The sequence below is a fragment of the Gymnogyps californianus genome, chromosome 1, assembly GCF_018139145.2.
Source record: "Gymnogyps californianus isolate 813 chromosome 1, ASM1813914v2, whole genome shotgun sequence".
NCBI lineage: Eukaryota > Metazoa > Chordata > Aves > Accipitriformes > Cathartidae > Gymnogyps > Gymnogyps californianus.
Genome location: NC_059471.1, coordinates 80,634,370 through 80,649,939, shown reverse-complemented (window position 1 = coordinate 80,649,939; position 15,570 = coordinate 80,634,370). Strand labels below are relative to the sequence as shown.

The 15,570-nt window shown below is 39.0% G+C and overlaps 1 protein-coding gene across 5 annotated transcripts in view; it reads right to left on the bottom strand.

Moving 5' to 3' along the window:
• TBL1X (transducin beta like 1 X-linked) overlaps window positions 1–15,570 on the bottom strand; it is a 202,315-nt gene that overhangs the window by 143,219 nt on the left and 43,526 nt on the right. For 2 of the 5 annotated variants that reach the window (XM_050915578.1, XM_050915589.1), the window contains exon 2: window positions 840–912. The exons of 2 other annotated variants lie outside the window; for them this stretch is intronic. The gene's annotated coding sequence lies outside the window, so the exon portion shown is untranslated. Of the gene's footprint in view, window positions 1–839; window positions 913–9,118; window positions 9,148–15,570 lie in introns of those variants that run through there. One more of the 5 variants, XM_050915597.1, reaches the window with a different exon arrangement.

The window sequence follows — 15,570 nt, the reverse complement described above, 5'->3', positions numbered from 1 at the left end:
CTATACTATACTTATCTGCTCATTAATATTACATGCATTTCATATATGAACATGTATGAATAAATATGTTCAATAATACAACAAAGTACCTTTTTGACATGTAAAATTATTTGTTGTAACCAGAATAATGCTTGGATTGCCAGGAAAGAAAGCTAGGTAGATAACTGAAAAATATTCTTCCCGCCTTTTCAGAAACCTGTGTAGGCTGGGTTTGGGACTGGGGACCTTCAGATGCCTAGGAATGTCTGCCACATGCCCCGTCAAAGCTGATGAAGAAAAGCTGTCCCTGTCCTATTTTAATGGAAGCAAATCCAACTGAGACAATAGCTTTTGTCTCCAACAATGTGAAATGAGCGTTCACCCTTTCCAAGACAACCGTATTAAGCCACGACGAGGTTGTCTTCTCAGCCTTCATCCTGTTGACCTCATACTTAACCTGGCCTCTTCTTAGGACTTCTTGCTGAATGTCAGTGCCTTCTTATGATCACAAACCAGCAAGATCGAGTTTAAGAAACAAAGAGGTCATTCAAACTCAGAAATTAAGTCTCAAGAAAATAACTGAAAAGGCAAAACACCAAAACACCAAGAAATCCTGCATATAATCTACGTTTAATTTTATTGAGGCTTTAAGGGTGGCAATAAAAAGCAAACCTACTGCAAAGCACTGAAGGCTCTATACAACATTCCCTTTAGCTATCCTTAGTACTTCTAGTCTTTTTCAATTCAAAAGCCAAGGTATTGTCTCAAGTTACAGACTGCAATTCGGCATGGAGATGCTGAAAAATATTTAACAGTTTTAACATTTTGTAACGCTTATTTCCAGCTAAGCATTCACTTACTCAGGTGCAAGAACAGTCAAGCTCCCCAGTTTCCCCCAGATTTTCCCTTCAGGCCAGTTTTATCCTTAGGTACCTGTGTACAATAAAAAACAAAGAAAAAACCAATTTACATAACTCCTTGTAAGTTCATCTCTTGACTATATCAACTCTTACGGCCCCAAATTGTCAGCAATTTAAAAATTCAGATCTCCAGCTTCTCTAACAGAATTATTTCCCATCAATTTGCTTAACCAGAAGCAAACTCTAAGCTTTTTTCCCCTGCAAAAAGACTTGGGTTTTATTTGACCAGATTTACATATATATTTTTTTTTAGACTCAGCACAACCATAAATGAAAGAGTTTTCTGTGAGAAACCTCATGTAAATTCAACCTAGTAGAAGGTGGGATTGCATGATTTAGGTATATTTCATCACTTGTTTTTAGGAGTACAAACAGACAGCAACACAGTTAAGGCTTTGTTAGCTGCAGATTTAAGCTACCTTAAAACTGTAAACATGTGACAAGAAAATACTACATATTCAATTACCACTTTAAAAATTGAAAGAAGGTTTGTGTACAGGTGCACTGTCACTTAGTTAAGGAGGAGCTCAAAAAATAAAGTTATTCTACTTTCTCCTGGCACTAGTATGAATTAAAGAAACATTTTCAAAATGTGCTATTCAACCATATGGAATCAATTTTTGCAGACATATGGAGCTCCAATTAAATAAGTGTGGCTTTGCTGACACAAAAGTCCACCTGCACATATTCAAATTTTCCAGAAATAGACCATCTAATTTAGAGCAGCCCATCTAACAATAACAGAGTAGAAAAGCAATGCATATGATATGACACGACGACTGAAACTAGTCTCTTTAAATAGTAATCGCAGCCTTACTTTTGACCATGGTCAGAATATAACCAGGTAAGATGGAATTAGTTCCCCTAAAATACAATTACATCAGATCAAAAGAAAATTACTTTTCATCTTCTCCATCATGCAAGTAAATATATAATTGGAAAAGTAAGCAAGGTACAGTTTTTCAAAGAAGATTTTACCAGAAGTCAATGGAAATTAAAAAACTGACTGTAACTATGCTTCCTAGTTTTTAAGTTTTCTTTGCACATCATATCTAGTCTGACTGGCTTTTTATTAGGTGATGATGTGCCATTTTTTTCCACAGGACCCCAACCTCATTCAGTGAATACACTAGCTAGAAGAAAAGAGAGTACTGAAAATCTACGCATTAACTGAATTACATAGGGTCACAGCACAGTTCTACACTTTATCTACGGCAGGTTATTCTGTGCCATTTCAGAACAGCACTCTGAGGACAGAAATGCTAGTTCTCACACAGAGATCCTCTTTGGTGCTGTCAGGATAACAACAGATTGTATTACAGTCCCCTGTGAGGTACGTCATATGATCCCCATAGTCTGTGAACTTAAAGAATCAAACTTTTGAATTAGGAGCATTACAAACTTCGGTGCTTAACCAGAGATTCCTAAGAGTAATTTATCAGAGTACCTAGCCTTATATAGTACTTTAAATTAATTTTCTGGGGAAGTTGTATTCATCTGCCTTAACTAGGCGACGCATCTTTCCTTTCTTGTAACATGTTGCCCCATTCACTACCTTTCTTAAAGTTTCTACAACAAATGAAACCAAGTTTTCAAAGACCTGTCTCCTTTCCTGCACAGTCTTTGTACACTTCTGGTCCAGTTGAAAAGACCATACAAATCTGAGATCATATAATTTAAAACTATATCATAATGAGTATGTCCAAGGGAGCTCCGTTAACATATTCTAGACGACCTTAATTCTTCACCTTCCCAGCTTTGCAGCGCTTATTCTTTGTAACTCTAACATTATTCAAGACAGCTTTCTGAGCTTGGTTTAATTTCCAGCTCTTTTGAAGAGAGTAACCATTGAAAAGGAGAAGCTCCATCTTGCTCAATACAGACACCCAGAGTCTCCCTCAAAACCTGGCCACCTCTCCTTCTCATCCAAGCTGTACCATTGCCAATCCTGGGGACATGTGCCACCACCCCCATCACACTCTTTGTCATCAGGCTCAGTCTCCTATTTCTGATCTCAGTCCTGCCTCCCTGCCTCTTTACAGTAAGTGCTTCATTCTCATCAACTTCATTATACGATATATCGCTCCCTCCCTGCAACCAGAATCCCATTTCCCATTAGCTTCCAGCTCTCATATACTAGCTTTCCTTTTAATGTCAGCATTGTCTCCCAGCTTTCTGTCCCCTTCACAGATCTGTTAGATCTTCCGCACAGCTTTTCACCTTCCAATGTTTTTCCCACTGCTTTACTCTCCCACTCGGCCTCCTGCGCTTGCCTCTTGCGCTGGCAATTTTCAGATTTATTCTCAACAATCAAATCCCTATGTTTTCCACATTTCCTTTCCTGGTTCCTACACAGTCTTTGTGATTAGCGTGCTATAGCTGTGGCTGCTATGCTTTGTGCTGAACTCCCTTCCAATGATGGGCGTTAAAGAGACCTGTACAACGACTAATGAGCAGGAACACTTAATTTCAGGGTCCCAGAAGGACTTGGGCAGGAGACAAGCCAAACCAACAGTGCTGTCTGAGCAGAAGTAGAATTTTAGGCACTTAAATCCCTCGCTACTGAAAAACACAGACACCTATATATTTAGATGTCAAGGCAGCTGTATGAAGGCTTTGTGGACTGCAGGTACTTCAGTCTTGATGTTAGATTAACATCATCTACTCTTTTAATTTTTTTTTTTAAATCGTTCTACAAAGAACCCAAATAAAGTTAGATAGCGTCTAAATATCAATCTAAACTCATTCTACATTTCAGTTAATACAGAGTTACTAGTACTTCTTTAAGCCATTCCTTCTGAAGACAAAACAGCCCTTGATTCAGACAAATATATTAGGTATTGAGGGGTAGGAGGGAGGAATTGTTTTTAATTAAGAACAGGGTTTTCTTGGTGCTGTCTACCAAGGTTAAGTGTGTTTATCTTTATTCCACTGGAAGGAAGCAGATGATAGCATACCTTCACCTATTTTTCCCAGAAAGTATGAACCAACCAAAGACATCTTCCTGTCTTCTCTCAAACATCCCCTCTTTTTGTGGGGAAGGGGCTTAAGGGGGTTAAGGCTGAATTTAAGATGATTTTATACAATCATAGAATCATAGAATACCAGGTTGGAAGGGACCTCAAGGATCATCTGGTCCAACCTTTCTCGGCAAAAGCACAGTCTAGACAAGATGGCCCAGCACCCTGTCCAGCTGAATCTTAAAAGCGTCCAATGTTGGGGAATCCACCACTTCCCTGGGGAGATCATTCCAATGGCTGATTGTTCTCATTGTGAAAAATTGTCCTCTTGTGTCCAATCGGAATCTCCCCAGGAGTAACTCGTACCCATTACCCCTCGTCTTCTCCATGTGACTCCTTGTAAAAAGGGAGTCTCTGCCTTCTTTGTAGCCACCCTTTAAATACCAGAACACGGTGATAAGGTCTCCTCTAAGCCTTCTTTTCTCAAGGCTGAACAAGCCCAGTTCTCTCGGCCTTTCCTCATATGGCAGGCTTCCCAGTCCTTTGGTCATCTTCGTGGCCCTTCTCTGCACCCTCTCCAGCCTGTCCACATCTTTTTTGTATAGCGGGGACCAAAACTGAACACAGTATTCCAGGTGTGGCCTGACAAGCACTGAGTAGAGTGAGATAATGACTTCTTTATCTCTGCTGGTGATGCCCTTGTTGATGCAACCCAGCATCCTGTTGGCTTGCTTTGCCGCAGCAGCACACTGTTCGCTCATATTGAGCTTGTTGTCCACCAGGACCCCCAGGTCCCTTTCCACAGAGCTGCTCCCCAGCCAGGTAGATCCCAGCCTGTGCTGCGCTCCTGGATTATGTTTTCCCAGGTGAAAGACCTTACATTTGTCTTTGTTGAACTTCACAAGGTTCTTGTTAGCCCACTCTTCCAGCCTATCCAGGTCTTCCTGCAGGGAAGTGTCCAAAGTGTCCACTTACCCACTCAGTTTGGTATCATCAGCAAACAAGTTGGGAGAGGCCGATTCCCCCAAGATGTGAAATAATAAAGTAAATTAAAAGACATTTGATTTATTGCGTAAGTCCTATTTTCAGAATAGTTTCAATATTTGGGTTGGTAACAATAGGGTTTGTATCAACAGAATATGAACTAAATCAACACAAACAGAAGTCAGAAGTATATAATAAATTAAAATATGATGAGAATTTCATTAAGAACATTCTTCCCACCTTTGAATATACAAAAGTAGTTCTTTGGATTACCTCATGACTTACTCTTATTTGTAACAGGCAGCTTTTGAAAAGAAGAGGTAACACAAACCTTAACATAGATCAGTATAGGTTAGGTGATCTCAGCTTCTTGGTATCAATGAAAACTAACAGCTAGCCGTAGGATTGTTCCTAACACAGATTTCCATATCAGTATCCTAAACCTGTCATCTCTCCCACTAATCTGCCCTTCTATTTTTTCTTTTCCCTTATTTTATACATGCTCCTATCTCACACAACTCCTCCTCTTCCATTCATCTCCCTGTGTTTGTTTGTTCCTCTTCCCCATAATTTCCTCACTGAAATACAACCCAAGTTTCAAATGATGAAGAATGCAGTCGCCTTTCTGCACAGTATAATCAGTACTTTGGTGGCACAACCCACATGTGCTGCAAATGCTGCAGGAGCTTTTCCTTAGCTTTAATACAGTTCAGGACTGGTGTATCAGAGAGGTGAATGTAAAGCAAAATACTAAATTGGTGTAAGTGAAAACTTTAGATTAATCTTTCACATTATCTTTGCAATTAGCTTCCTAAGATTTATAATCTTGTTTGATGTAACCTGTATGTTGATTGCCCAGAAGACAATAGTTCTGGAAAAATAAAAATCTAGAAGGGTCACACTGGATTTAAAACCAGACCCGTTGTTAATTGTCATCCTGAGCTTATTCTCAGTATTATTCCCTCTTCTTCCAGCCCCACCTCATTCAAATATACAGTGTCACATTTTCATGGCACACTTCACATGCCATTTTGTTTCATGTGCTGATAAACTTCCCTGTGCTTAAGCCTTGTGTTTCTTCCCATTTGCACTATTTCTAAATAGTGCAAAAAGTCACATAGCTTTTCTTAATCTTTTCTTCTGAGCCACTATACTTCCCCTTCTCATGATGATAATACAGTCGTCGGTCACATCGCTCCTTTTCTCTAACAGAGCAGCAGATCCAGGCTTCTCTTCCACCAAATGCAACCCCATCCCTTCAGGGTGAGAACAGCAGTCTCTGTTCTCTCTTGTCTACCTTTGTGCTCTGCTGCCATCCAAAATCCTACTCCTCCCAAACAACTAATGGGGTCTGTTCCTGAATCCTCCAAAGTGCCACATGCTGAAATACTCAGGAGGCTGACCAGTGCATGCGTGCGTGCATTTGCAAGCGCACGTGAGAGAGCAGGAGCGAGTGCTCACTCAGGAGGGGAAGAGAGGCAGCCTCTCCTCAGGGTGAAATATTCACATACAGCCTGGGGTTTAAGCTCTAGGATCCTCACGGCCTGTAAATAAAATCTGTGCAACTGAATCTTCTTGATTTACAAATCTCAACCTCTGCTGAAATGATGTCGATTCAGCGAAGAAAGTGCATATCCCTCCTATGCTGCTACTGTATTACTGAGTGGCCATTTAATAACAGCATACTTAATGAGTAAAGATGAATGACTCAGTGCTAGAAGGTGTCTGCTAAAGAGGAATTTCTATTACATCTTGATTCTTGCAATATTGAAACTAAAAAGAAAAAATAACTCTCTGATTTATCTGGAATACTGTAGACTGAAGTTACTTTTTATATTTAAATAACAAATGATGGATAATATTTATGTACACTACAACAAGACAACCTTTCAACAACCTTTTTGTGTGTTTGATATATAAAAATTAAGTATAAATGCAGTATCATCAATGAACGCAGTATTTACAAATAAATCACTCACTCCTCTGTTGAGCCACACTGCGTTAAGTACACTTTAATGCTGAAAGTGGTACCTAATTATCTTTATTTGACCCCAAATGCAACAGGGAAATAAAAATGTTCAAAATACTTGGATCTTGCTGATAAGCACTCAACATTGAAAGGTACGTGTCAGGATAATGTAAGATGGTATTTATTCTTATTTCTTCTGAAGAGGTCTCAAACAGTCACACAAATATATTTAATGTTGTACTATCTTTTGTTCTTCAATTTCGTATACCGCCTGCTGGTGTTGAAGGTAGAACAAGATTCAGTTATCCTGGCTCCCACCACCAGTACGGCCTGATCCTGCAAATCCACCACTGTCACATCCCATGGAGGAAGCAGGACTGTCAATATCAATCATGCCCTTGGAACTAGGCTTCAAAACCTAAATAATCCAATGGCTGTAACTCATACAGAAGTCAGTTATCACTGGTGATCCTAGGCATTTCTCAAAAGTTGGCACTCTGAGTCTCTCCTATTCATCAGCATGTTTGCATTTGTTTGCTAGTTAGGATAACAGTAACGTAAATATCTGTAACTATCAGTAGTAGACAGATGCTGATTTAAAAAACAAAAAAACCACTGGTAAACTGACCAAAAAGCCGTAAAACAAATTCCAGTATTTGCCGCCACTCACTTTAGGAAACCCTTCTCCTCTGTTTATTTTCTCTTCCTGCTCACAAGCTCCTGGCATCCCTTGTACCGTGGTGTTTACATTCTAGTTTCCATCACCAGTAACATGAAAAAGACACTTCGTTCACCCACACATACCTCCTTGCCAGAAAGGTCAAGAGAACCATTTACAAACAAAGATCCGTCATTTTCCCCCACAAATTACCCATATGAAGCCAAGAATCGCCCCATCCACACCTCATCACATTAACAAGTGCCTATGCCTCCCCAAAGCCCACAAGACTGCAGGAAAATAACGATTCTTACCATCTAATGGTTTCCCCGCACGGAAAATTTACCAGTATAATGGTGACAGAATCATACACTGCACTAGTTTAAATCTTCCATGAAGGGGTCTGGGGGGTTTTTTTTGGTAATAAATAGGGTTTTGGCTTAACAACCTTCATCCAAAAGAAGCCCAGCTCACCTCGAAACGTCTTTCTTACTAGCGTAAGAGGATTTTAGCGTGATCGCTATAGCTATTATAGTCTGGCTGATGCTAGTTAACTTGCTCACACAGACAAGTCCTAGAACTTTTCAGCAAACAAGTGATCTGGGTTTATACTTTGTACAGCCTAAAGCCAATATAGTTAGCATTTCTTTGATCCTTGAGCTTCACACTTCAGAGAGCTGCGGGAGAGAGGAAGTGCTAGAGGCCTGGTAGTTTCAGGAACCATTAATTATAGGAATTCGTCATGAAGGGCATTGCTAGAAGTTCGCTTCAGACCATCTGAAAGTATTAGAGACAATCCAATGGTTTAAATATAAACAGCACAGTTGCTGTCACGCAGTTGTTCATGAAAGACATGGTCTCAGTGCATTTTCTTCCCCCAGACTGACGATCTGTAAGGTGCTGAACAGGAAAGAAATTTACCACAGTATAAGCCCCTTCCATTAAAATGTATTCCCTAGCATGTTTCTTGTGTTTGATCTCAAAGTAAATTATAAATCACATCCATTTTTTAAACTGTCTACTATACTATAAATATTATGGCTAAAATTTTCAAAGATTGGCTATTAAATTTAGTCAGCAAAGTACACTGTTCTGAACTCAACTCATTTTTGAAACAGAATTCATCCTAAATGGGAGTTACAGCCTTTTTATGGGAAAAATCAAAAGTGACATTCAACTGGCCCCAATTATAAAATTGATGAGCTATTCAAAATTATTTGTCTCCTTTTCAAATAATATGTGTAAAACCACACAGCAAGTCATTGGTAGAAGCAGGAATAGCATCTTACTTAACTAGTTCACTTTTTCTTAAGAGTTCTCCACTGCCTAACAACGTATTTTATAAATATTCAGGTTTATATTATAGCGGTTCTCTATAAGAATCACTTTTTTATTATGACAATAGTCAGCTAAAGCATAGAGCCATTCACAGTCAACTGAATGTTTGGTGGCACGATATGGCCTAAGCCTAAAAAACCCAGTAAATTAGATTTTACTTTTTAATCTGACCCTCCAATGAAATGCTGAAAAGAAACTTTCTCTTTAAATCCTCTCCAGAATAAAATCTAGAAAGCTGTAGCCCGTCCTTTACCAGCTGCTTTTTCACTTACTAATTTAAGAACAACACTTCTTCCTGTTGCACACTTACCAGGAAGCAGCTATGCCATGAATGTGTTATAAACACTATGCGTCTCTCAGGCTGCACGGCTTTCTGAAAAACAAGACAACCTAATGGAAGCGCTGCTCTTTATCATCCTCTACTTCCTGCCCACATTCTGGTTACTTAATTCAATACCAAAGTTAGAGCCTGTGAAAGAATTTCACATCTCATTTTCCTTCTGTATTTCCCCTTTCAATCTGAGGTCTTTGATGATACGCTGCTTTCCCTGGAAGTCCACTTTCTCACAGAAAAGCTGCAAATGCAAAGGCAGAGGGATAACCAAACTGCAAGACATCACTTACTGAGAACAATCCTTCCGGGGTACAGAAGGAGGCAAATACATATATTCTTCAGACAACATGACAGAAAAACTTCTCCACACCAAACAGCAAAGTCTGAGCAGCAGAAAGAACACAACACCTCACCTGGATCACCAACACAGTATTTCAATGTATGCCTCAGCATAGTTCAGAGACACAGCATGGTCCCTTCCGGATGGATGTGCAGGCAACCATGCGATAAATGTTCAGTTCTGAAGTTTCCATAGTATATCTGCCCCATGTGCCCTAAACACTACAAAATGCTTCTCAATACCCTACAAAAGGCAAAATAGCTATAGGAAAGGCTATAATTATAGAATACCATAGCGGGAGAGATGGAGCTTGAGGGCACTGTCTATATCCTATGTCATTGCAATAGCTGCGTATTTTTTTAATAATTGCCAAGTAACAACTTCCCCTAAACGATCACAGGAAGCGGACCATGCATCACACAACAAGAAGAGACAAAAATACCTATTTTATCCTCTGTTTCCCAAGGGGGAGCCATTCATTCCTGATCCCAGATCTTGCAATCGGTTCCACGGTGAATGTGAGAAGATGGGGGGTAGAACAGGGGACAAGTAAAATAAGTTGTTATTAAAGGGTTTGGGAGAAGAGCAGAAAAAACATACTTCTTATCCACAAGCAACCACTGGAAATGCTGAAGCACGTTGTTAGTGCCAAATAAATATAATGAAAATAAGCAGTTTCAGTTTCCCTTCAGACCCCTTGGAGACCTCAATACTTCAAATCCAAAGACTCATCTCATAACTTAACTTTCTATAGTCATTCCAGAATAAAATCTCCTGTGCAGCTTACTAAACTCACGCTTAAAACTATTCAGGTTCTTTGCCCCACTGTCCTGTTCAGAAGAAATGGTGAGGAAAGTTCTTATAATTTCTTGTCTAAATTCATTCAGGACCAATTTAAAATATCAGTATCAGAAAAATTGGTTATACTTTAGCTGAAACAGTTCTTCGTTGCTGATGTTTACCCATAAATTTATTTATGAAGAATAACTTTATCCCTTCTCAACCTTCATTTGACTAAGCTAAATGACAAAAGCTTTCTAATTTGCTCTTTGAAACATAAATACTCTGTAACTCTGATCAGCCTAGTAGTCTGTCTTTGCACCTGCTCCAATTTAAGTCCATCTTTCTGTTCACTGCAAGGGAAGAGCGTCGGACACAATATTATTCCAAATGAGGTCTCAGGAAGGCTTTGTGAAATGCTATTAGCATTTCTCCCTCTCTCTACAAAAATATCACGTCTAATGCATTGTAGAAGCACATTAGCCTTTTTCACAGCTGCATCATACTGGTGGCTTAGAGCCATCTTAGTGGCATTATCACAGCACTTTACCTAATTCAGACCGCTACAACCATTAAATCATCTACACAACATTCTATGATGCTAACAGATGTTCTTCTCATTTTAAATATTTGCATATCGAGATAAAGACTAGCATGACCTGTCTGAGACCAGACACTGGGGGCTTGCAGAGTTGAATTAGCAACTGAGACTTTCTGATTCTTAATCCTAAATATAAACCTCCAAACACTAGCAGCAAAGAGATGAACCACACAGCGCACAGTAACAAGGGTAATCCTGTAACTCCACGCCAAATGCCTGTGCCTGCACTCAAAAGCCATTTCTAAATGGATGGTTATAGATGGCCACTTCTCTCCTCTACCATGTAATTGCATTAGCCTGCTGAGGAGCCACACAGAAGATACCCAGAAAGGCCAAACCTCCACCCACCTTGACATGGGGGTGGCCTCCCCACTGCTTGCTCTCATCTTCATGACCTCAGCTGGCAATGAAAGTGCATTTGTGGTGATCCCATCTAGACAAGCCTCTAGGTGTTAGGCCACCTCCTCCCACACATACTTGCTCTTAGTTGCCAGAGCAAAAGCCGCTCAGTTATAACCACTTCTACCAAAGCTTGTGTTTACACTGATATATTCTCCTGAAAAATGTTTTCAGGATTCTGAATTTATAATTTGAATGCTCTTCTTGTTCTAAAATTCAGTTCATACTGAAAGTGGCAGCTCACAATAAAAAGAAAAAAAAAATCTAAAAATGCAGGAGCACAAATTCAAAGAATAGTGATGGACAAAGGAGCTGACTGGTACGAAGCAAACAGCTTGGCGGTTCCTACACAAGGTAGTGTGTTGTAGCTACTCACATCATAGTGTTAATTTCACAATCACAATCTAATACTCCTAATGCTACTAATAAAAACCTATCTTTGTGAAAAGTTTGCCCGGAACATGAACATTACTAGAACTAGACAGAACATGAATTACTTTCCCTTAAAGCTCAGGATCTCTTAATTGCCTCAGAAATGCCATGCATGTTTTGCAGTCGCATTCCAAAAATTACTTTTTCTTCCAAGCAACTAGCAGAGCCAGCACTGTCCTCTGAGCTAAGACATGGGAGTCTTTTTCTGTAAATAAAGCAAGCATTCTAGTTAAGCAACACACTACCACTTCTTCTCAGAAAACAAATATACTAGTTATACTTGAACCTAGTTTCTCTTTTTCACCCATTATCACATGTATACCTTAACCATTTCCCGTTTAGATCTGTAGTATGAGCTGTCCTCCACAGATGAACATATTACTAGTAAGGGAAAAAGCTCACAAATATCGAAGGCAGATGGGACGACTTCTGCTAGTACCTTGTGGTGTGTAAGTCAATGTTAATAAGAGTGCTGCACTAAAATGAAAGAGCATAGCTGTGCAAAGCCTCCAGCATTACCTCATAGAAACTGTAGACTAATACAACTCACTACATCACTTCTACAGATGAAATATATATACCTTCTAGATATTTATGTTTTCAGAGCACTTTCATGCATCACTGAAGGAAGGTATGGACCAGAAACAACTGAACTGACAGGACCTAGCATGTTACTGCTGGTCAGCTGAGCTGAGTCAGTTACAACGAGGGGGAGATATTCTTCACAGTTAGCTAACTGCCCAGCAGTGGGGAAAATATAACTCCAAGGTGGCTTAAGCGCATGTCTTTTACTTTACAACTGAAGGGATGAAAAAGCCATCATACAGCCAGTTATGCCAAGCCTGATGATGACCCATCTCATACGAAGCTGCAGTAACACCCAGCGTTTTATTAATCCGCAGTAGCACAATCTGCCCCAGGCTGTAAAGATGGTTTTCTGTCCTCTGTGCCATGTGCGCTCATTAGCTAGATGTGAATGTATCAGTTTGGCCCTTTTGTTTTTGATAATGGAAAAGGTTATGCTTCACTGAAATTGCAGATAAATATCAGGCACAATTCTGGTTAGGTTCTTGGTCTATGACACATGGAATATAAAATACACACACTTTTGACTGAGCACACGCTTGACTTATTCTGACAAAAAGTAAGTAATTTGAGAACCAGGACATTCATCTCCTGATGTTTGCAGTTGGGATCTATGTAAATAATATTTACATATTAAAATTTCAGAATCCATAAATCTGGTAAAACAGAAAAGTATTTTTTATTTCTAATATGGAATCTCCATGCAGAAAACCAGCATGACTTCAAGAAGATTTCAAAAATTACTTTTATTTGAATACAAATGCATGTACCTCTTGTAAAGTCCTACCAGCAAAATCCACTCACATTCCTAGTTGGAAAATACATATGCCAAGATACATCTGCAAATAAGGCATACAGTTTGCATGTATACAAATACATACTGAAATCTTTGTATGCATATATGGTAAAAGAAACATTGCAGTTTGCAAGCAAAAATGAGCAGGCAATGTTTCAAATTGACAATGTGGTACGGTATTATCAGGAAGGACAAGAATTAAAGTGATTTACAGTAAATTACCGTACCGTACCGGCCAGGGATGATACACAGTTACGAGACTAAATTAAGGAAGTTTGCATTGCTGCCTTATGGTGCTTGATCTTTCAATTAATGTCTCAAGCATACTGAATTATCTATATCTGAGCACTGTTTGTTTTTGATGTTAGCATGAAAGAAAGTTTTTTTAAATCACAACACACTTGAACAGATTCAATTATCGTCAATACTTCCATTTCTAGTCACTAAGTCCCACTCATCCCTTCTGACTGACCTCACCACTTTACCTTTTAATCTTTAGAATCTTATATATCAAAACTATCAGAGTAAGAAAAAAATAAAGCATAGGCCCAACACAGACCTGTGCCTAAGCTAAAGAGCCTAACTCCCTTCAAATTCAGGGAATCTAAAGCTCCTAAATCTATGTTTATCTACAGCACACTCCTTTCTAACGGACAGTGAAGAACATCTTGCGAGGAATGTATTTTGTGAATGTCGCATGCATGTGTTTGTATGATGTGAGAGAAAGCATAAGTATGACACAGGAGAAGGACTCAGCATATGCAAACATCAGGTGGGATAATAACCTGCAAACCAGAAACAATACAGTGTAGTTAATGGCCATAAAAAGGAAGCAAGAAACTACAGGAGGAGCACTCAAAAATTTTACAAGCGGTATTTTACCAGGCTTGCCAGGGGCATCGCTTCAGTGATACTTTTGGCTTGAGCTTCCTAACTTTGATCAATTTACAGTAAATTTAAATTTGTTCAGAAGATCAACAGCAAAACACACAAGACCAGAATTACTTCCTTCAGTTTATTGTCTTGCATTTTGCATCAAAGCAACAGCATGGGCAATTAAGATCTCCTAAAACTACTCATGTCACACATACCCATTGAAGTTCTCCTTCGCCATACAGAGTAACCAGCTGGCCACTCAGACACTGAGCAGTAGACTATAAACCAGGTCTCCCATATTTTTTAGGACATTCGTGACATCCCAGCAAAAACATTCAGTATTACCGATTAAATTAATATCACAGATGACGTTTGGCAAGGTTGCCCACATTCAGAGTTTGAAACCAAACCATGCTGAACCTCTACATCATGTAGATCTAGCCTCTTAGGAACACATTACAGCTGAGTATAGGGAAATTTATTGAAAGTACAGGGAAGTTTCCACAGAATAGAGTACCTGATACTTAACACACAAAGTTGGATGTTGAGATACAAAGTTACAGCTTTGTTGAAAGATCAGTAGAAATATTTGCATTACTTAGAAACTGAGTGACTCCTAATATGAATTGGCTGGACCTAAATACCTGCTGATATAGTTCCAGACAAAGGGTGCAGTATTTTTTGTTAGTGCATGAGAGCCAGAGTATTAAACTAGGCTAATCTAATGAAAAGCAGAAAGTATCAGTGTGGAAGAATAAACATTTTTAAAATACAATTTTATATTATTCATGTAGGACCTACTGATGAAGAAATAAAATTTTAAAAAAAGGTAATTTCATAGGAATTTTAATCTATGTATATTTTATTTAATAGACTCCTGTGGTGCATGTCAGACTAAACAGCCTAGTCAAGACCTCTGAAAATTAGTCTAGACATGAGAAGAGGCATACTCTGCATAGTAAGACTTCTGAAAGGCTTTGAAAAGAAACACTTTGGAGAATTCTTATTGTTTCTGATAAGGCACATAGGAGTGCTTTCTCCTGAAGTAATTCTTTATATAAAGATAAAACATATTTTAAAGCATAATTGTCGGACACCTTCACACTTCTGAGAGCCAACGATTCTGCTCACGGATTTCTTACTGCATGCAAATGAGTCACTATTCACCTCAGCAATCTCTATGTCAGTAAAAATGCTTATCTGAGCAAGTTTCATGCATGCTTTGGTGTTTGCAGAATTAGGTTTTTGGTCTGCGGTTACCTGACATATGGGTCAAACATCTATTCAAAAAAATATTGGCCAGAAAAGGTTATGTTATCTAGTTAGAGCAACAGAAAAAGGATGCAAGGCACTAATTATTTACTTCAGGACCTCTATATCTTCCTGACGACCAAGCATGCTAATGGCAGTCTACATCACAATTATCCTAAACATCAATATAACAATAAAACAACCCATGTCATCTGAAAGAGCTACGATTCAGTGCAATTAACACCAAAGCATCTCTTACACGTATTAAGTTCACTGAAAACATTGGTAAATAACTTAAAATACTTAGATACAGAAGAGCTTTAAAAAGAGAGATTTCCACTTTCCCTGAAACATCACCTTCACTAGTG